The sequence below is a fragment of the Ursus maritimus genome, unplaced genomic scaffold (genome assembly GCF_017311325.1).
Source record: "Ursus maritimus isolate PB19 unplaced genomic scaffold, ASM1731132v1 scaffold_32, whole genome shotgun sequence".
In the NCBI taxonomy this organism is placed as follows: Eukaryota; Metazoa; Chordata; class Mammalia; order Carnivora; family Ursidae; genus Ursus; species Ursus maritimus.
In genome coordinates, this window is record NW_024425786.1 from 20,502,490 (window position 1) to 20,508,605 (window position 6,116).

Consider the following 6,116-nt stretch of genomic DNA (forward strand, 5'->3'; position numbering starts at 1 on the left):
AGACGGAGAGGGAGAAGGAGGCTTCCTGCTGAGCAGGGAGCCCGATGGATGATAGGGGCTTGATTCCAGGACCTGGAGATCGTGACCTGAGCCCCAGGCAGATGCTTACCTGACTGAGCCACCCAGGTGCCCCACTTATGCTTTTTTCAAAGATTTATTTATTCGACAAGATAAATTCGAGCGTGAGAGAAGGAACTTAGCTAGGGTAGGGAGTAGCAAGCCATGTAGAAGAAAGCTCGATGGGGCTCGCCCCGACGCTCGGATCACGCCCTGAGCCAGGCGTTGAGAGCCCAACCGCTGTAAGCCACCCAGGCGCCCACGCATTGATATTTTAAGTGAGCATGGACACTATGTCCTCATTATTAAAGACTCAACGGGTGGGGCCTGCGGGCACAGCGGTTAGCGTGCTGCCTCGGCCTCAGGGCGTGATCCGCGCTTCTGGGATCGACCCCACATCAGGCTCTTCTCCGCTATGGAGCGCTGCTTTTCTTCCTCTCCCACTCCCCTCTGCTTGTGTTCCCTCTCTCGCTGGCTGTCTCCCTATCTCTGTCGAATAAATAAATAAAAATCTTTAAAAAAAAATCTCCAATGGTTACTTCCCAGTTTGCTTGGAATAATAAACATAAATAAAATGCAAAAATAATAAAAACGAATAAAAATTTAAGTGCCTTGTCATGCCTCCTAGACCTTGGGTGCCTGTCCCTGTCTCTCTCCAGTTCCACTTGGGCCATCTTACTCCTCAGCTGCACTGAATCCCTCTCCTCCCAGAAAACATTGAATTTTTGCCTCAGGGCCTTCTCACATGCTGCTCCTTCCTTCAGGACACACTTTCCTGTTTTCACAGTACTGGCTCCTGTCTGTCTCTTTGAACCTGAAGTGTCTCTCAGAGAAGCCTTCCTGACCACTTCTCCAAAGAGGTCCCTCGCTCTTGCCTTGGCACCTAGTTTGTCTCCTCTTCACGGCAGTGTCACAATCCAAATGGTATATTTCTTTAACTCATTGTTATTGTTCGTGAATCTCTTGATCAGATCTAGGGCTCTGACTCAAGAGATACCTGGTCATCTCAGGCAGACGGGCAGAGTCTAGGACTCTCATTCATCCATTCAGAATAACCCTGGTCAGGTTAGGATACAGACTCGGGCCCAGACTGCCTGGATGGTAGACCAACTCTGCCTCTTCCTAGCTCTATGACCTTGGACTAATCTATTTTACCTTTCTGTGCTTCAGTGTCTCCATCTGTAAACTGGAGATACTAGTAGACCCTGTTTTACAATGCCTTGGGAAAATCAATGAGCTGTGAGACTAGTGCTTGGCACATAAAGGCGCCATAGAAGTGTTTGCTATCATTCATTCAAACATTCAGTCAAAACTCAGACCTTTCCTGTGACTTCCTGTGCCAGGCTGGGGCTGGGTCTCAATAGAATCAGGCTCCAGTCCTTGCCCCTCAATGTGGCTAGGGGACTGGTGAGCAGGAGACAAAGAGGCTATGAAGGGCCTGTTGAAACCCCCTCACTATCCTTCTAGTCCCTCACTCACATTTTCTTTCAAACAATTCTGAAAACTCATACCAAAACACAAATACCAAAGTCCAGCAAGCCTGCTGAGACCTGCCATCCATTTCCCATCTAGCCATCACTCTCCTCCCGTTCGCTTCTGTTTTCAAGCAGCCTAGATTCTGTTGTCAGTCCTTACACCCTTCTTGGCAAAGACTGTGCCCTGCTCTGCCTCCCTCCCCTTCCAGCGTACTGGCCTGCAAGCCTCAAGCCTGCAGCAAGCAACCACCCACCGTCTCTGAGATGGAGGAGAAAAGCACCTGCCAGGCAGGGTCACAACTCCCAGTCAAAAGGACAGGAACCAGGCCCAGCAATCTCCAGCGTTGCTTCCTAGTAAGCTGGCCTATTTGTCTTGCCCAGAGGCCGTTCTCATCCTTTCTTCTGTCTTCCACCTCTCTCTTCCTCTTCCTCCCCACTGGTGCTCGTAAATGCCCCCTCATTTTGAGTACTTCCCATCCTCTGACACCCTCTCAAGCATCATCCATCTCTCTCTCTCCACAGAATTATCCTTTACGCATACAAATAGGTTCTAGAATTTCCCATTTAAAAAGAAAAACAAAAAACCCCAAACCTTCCTTAGAGAATTAAGCATTTATCCTGCCTTTCTAGGAGGAACTACAGTTCATCTTAAGTTGATGAGGGAAAGCTTTCTTTGCAGAAAATGCCAACTAATACACTGGAAGGAATTGAGAACTAGAAAAACCCCAGTTGCGCCCCAATTAGATAATCAATTTAGCAAGAATCATCAAGATGTGTGAGTGAGCTGGAGCATGAAAAATACCATGGACGGGGTGGCTCACACAACAATTTATTTCTCCCAGTTCGGAGGCTGGAAGTCCCAGATCTAGGTCTGGTGGGACTGATTTCTGGTGAGAGCTTCTTCCTCTGGCTTGCGGACAGCCACCCCCACATTCTTACATGGCAGAGAGAAGGTGAACTCCCTCCCTTTTTTAAAGAAAACATTTAATTTAATTTTATTTTTTTAAGATTTATTCATTTGAGAGAGAGAGAGAGAGCCCGCACATGTATGTGTGTGCAGGAGGGGCAGATGGGGAGGGAGAAGACACTCCACGGGCTCGACCATGACCCTGAGACCATGACCCTGAGACTCACGACCTGAGCGGAAACCAAGAGTCTCTTGCTTCACCGACTGGCCATCCAGGAGCCCTGGAAGTGGACTCTTTGGTGATTCTCTTAGAAGGACCCCAGTCCTAGGATTAGAGCCCCACCCTTATCACCTCTTTTACCTTAATTATTTTCTTTAGAAGTGCTCCTGTCTTCAAACGCAGTCACACTGGGGTTTAAGGCTTCAACGTATCAATTTTTGGGGGAACACAGTTCAGTGCACAGTAGAGATGCCAAAAATACCAGGTGAAAAGTTTGAAAGAACAGAACGTTCTCACAGTGCTGAAGGAGCCCCGCACTGCTGATCTGGTATTTACAAAAGGACTTTCCTGTTTAGAGCGATCCCCGGTGACACCTCACAACTGCGTAAGCTGGCTCTGCGTGCCCCCCAATGTGACGACTAAAAGTGCATCATCACGTGAAGAATTCTGCTAGAGATGCTTCTCTAAAAGCAATCAAGGGGTAGCGAACTATGGGGTCACATGTGACCCTCTGCCTGCTTTATCGCATCCTGAGCTGAAGAATGGCTTTTACATTTTTAAGTGGTTCCAAAAATCAAAGGAAGAGGGGTGCCTGGGTGGCTCAGTCAGTTAAGTGTCAGACTCTTGATTTCAGTCTCAGGTCCTGATCTCAGGATCTGGGTTCGAGCCCCACTCTGGGCTTCATGCTCAGTCGGAGTTGCCTGTCCCTCTCCCTTGCTGGTCCTCTTCCCGCCTCCCCACTTGCTTTCTCCTTCTCTCTTCTCAAATTAAATAAATAAATAAATAAATAAAAATCTTCTTTTAAAAATCAAAGGGAAGAATAATATTGCGTGATGACGATAATTAGGTAAATCCAAATTCCAATGTCCATAAATAAAGTTGTATTGAAGCATAGCCGCTCCAGGGACACATACATATAGTCGCGGCTGCTTTCATGTTCAAGAGGCTTGAATAGTTGGAACAGAAGTGTGTGATCTGCAAAGCCAAAAATATTTAGTTGGCTTTTATAGAATAACCCCTGTCTTTGACCTAACTTTCAGGTACAAGAGATACAGAGCTTAGGGATTTGGTAAACAACACTATGAGAGGAACTTCAAACCCATCTACGGTATGGAATATTCTATGAGACAGCTGGCCTGGTCACTTTAAAAAGTTGTTCATTAAAAAAAAAAAAAAACCAGCAGGATGGGGGGTAACCATTCTAAATTGAAAGAGACCAAAGAGGCATCACCACCAAACACAGCGTGTGAACCTTGGTTAGATATTTTGGAGAAAAACCAGCTATCGAGGTGTTCTATGTCTCTCTCTCCTAGATTTTTCAGCTCCATTGAGGCAGGGGTCTGTCTCCTAAATCTACCCAGCACCGGTGAGCCTTAGCCTAGTAGGCGCTTGACAGACACTGGTTGAAAAACAGGAAGGAAAGAAGGAGCACATTGCTGGAGGAAAGGATCATCCCGGGAGAGAGTGTCTGACGGGTTCTGAAGGATGGAGACTGCCCACAGGTGCTTCGATAGAGCCCCTCTCAGTGGCCAGGCATGACACTCTTTCCGCCAGTCCCCAGGCAGTGCTAAGACTCTGATCAGTGGGGAGGCTCAGGCAGGGGAGTTTCAGCCACGAGGAAGAGCTACAGCGGGCAGAACAGCTCAGCAGCAGAATGGTTGTCCAGGAGGCGCCAGGGTGAGCAAGCGAGATCCACATGTGGAAGGGGTGGGCTCCACTACTCACCACGTTTGCCTGTCGAGGTGCCCATCTGGGGCCTCTCTCTGCTCTTTTTTTTTTTGCCCAGACTCAGCCTTCTAGGCGGTGGGAATTTCTCCCCGCTGTGAACCTTGAGCGCTTCCTGTCTGCACCAGTAGGGGCCTTGCACGCTTCTTGGCCTTTTAAGTGGCAGGCAAGTCTTCACCTGGTTAAGAGGCAGGGCCTCACAGGCTGATGACTTTGAGAAAACTCTGCCTCTCTGGGCTTCTGTTTCCGCATCTGCTAAGGATAGGTGGGACAAACAGTCCAAGAGGGCTCTTCCATCTCAGACGCCTTGCCCGAAGCTGTCCTCTTGGCCTGTGCGTGACTGGGGACTCCGGGAGGACAAGAGGGTACGGGCCACCCCTCTGCCAGACCCCAGGAAGAGACCTGGCTCATGCTCACAGCACAGGCAAGGGGTGGGGGGTGAGTGGTGGTGGTGCTGGTGGTGGATGGTGTGTGGCGCATGCTCTGACCTCCTTCCTTGTCAAAGGCAGTGCGGTTCATTCAGGCCCCACAAGTTACTAGCTGTGTTATCTTAAAGTGACTTAACAATTCTAGGCTTTAGTTTGCACATCAGTAAAAAATCAGAACGGTAATAGCTATCTTGCAGGATGAGCAGTAAAAAGAAGATGGCTTTCTGAAACACATTTGCAGATTACAAACAGCTGTCAGGAGCCAGCCAGAGTTTTATTTGTTTGTTTGTTTGTTTATTTATTTATTTATTTATTTATTTATTTTAGATTTTATTTTATGTATTTTGAGAGAGAGAGAGAGGGTGAGAGGCAGAGGAGAGACTCCCTGCTGAGCAGGGAGGCCTATGTGGGGCATCCCGGGCTCATCTTGGGATCTGGGCTCTGGGATCATGACTCAGCCGACAGGCACAGCTGAGCTACCCAGGCACCCCTGATCAGGAGTTTTAGAATCTCTCCCAGGCGCCCCGGGTGGCTCAGTCGTTAAGCGCCTGCCTTCCGCTCAGGGGCGTGATCCTGAGTCTCAGGATCGAGCCCCTGCACCAGGCCTCCGCTGGGCCTAGCTTCTTCTCTCCCACTATCTGCTTGTGCCTTCTCTCGCTGGCTGTCTCTCTCTCTCTGTCAAATGAACCGCTCCTTAAGCTAGTCCCTCCATCCTCATGAGCTGATTAATGCAGGAGAAATCATAAATACTTTCGTCTATGTCTACAAGCATACCTGGTGCATAGTGGCACTCAAATAGTTGTTAAATGAAAGATTCATTCTATAACCACTATCTCACTGGAGCCTGAAGCAAACTAGGAAGGGGCAAGATAATGCTTCTCTGTTCAAGTGTGAAGCCACTGCAGCTCAGAGAGGGAAAGTGATTTTGCCTAATGTCACAGAAATGTGGGTTTGGATCTTGTTCCTTCTCGGCCTGCAGAACCCAGAACTGAGATACTGTGCCATGCAGGCCTCCCGGCTCAGGTCACTGGGAGCTCCCGCCTGCTCATCCTCATAGACGGGCCGTGGGGCACCTGGACAAGTCGGGGCTCAGCTCTGCTCCTTGATGGCCCAGAGGCTCTGCTACTCGGACAGAGAGGCAGCTTGGCCTCTGGCTTAGCTGCCCGCATCAACAGACCCCCTGAGCCACAGGACAGGTGTCCCAGAGCAGGACGAGGGGAAACCGGCAGAGTACTGGGGCTGACTGAGCCTATGGGATGCTCTGCGGCCGACCCAGCCAGGGGGCCTGCGAATTGACCTGGGAA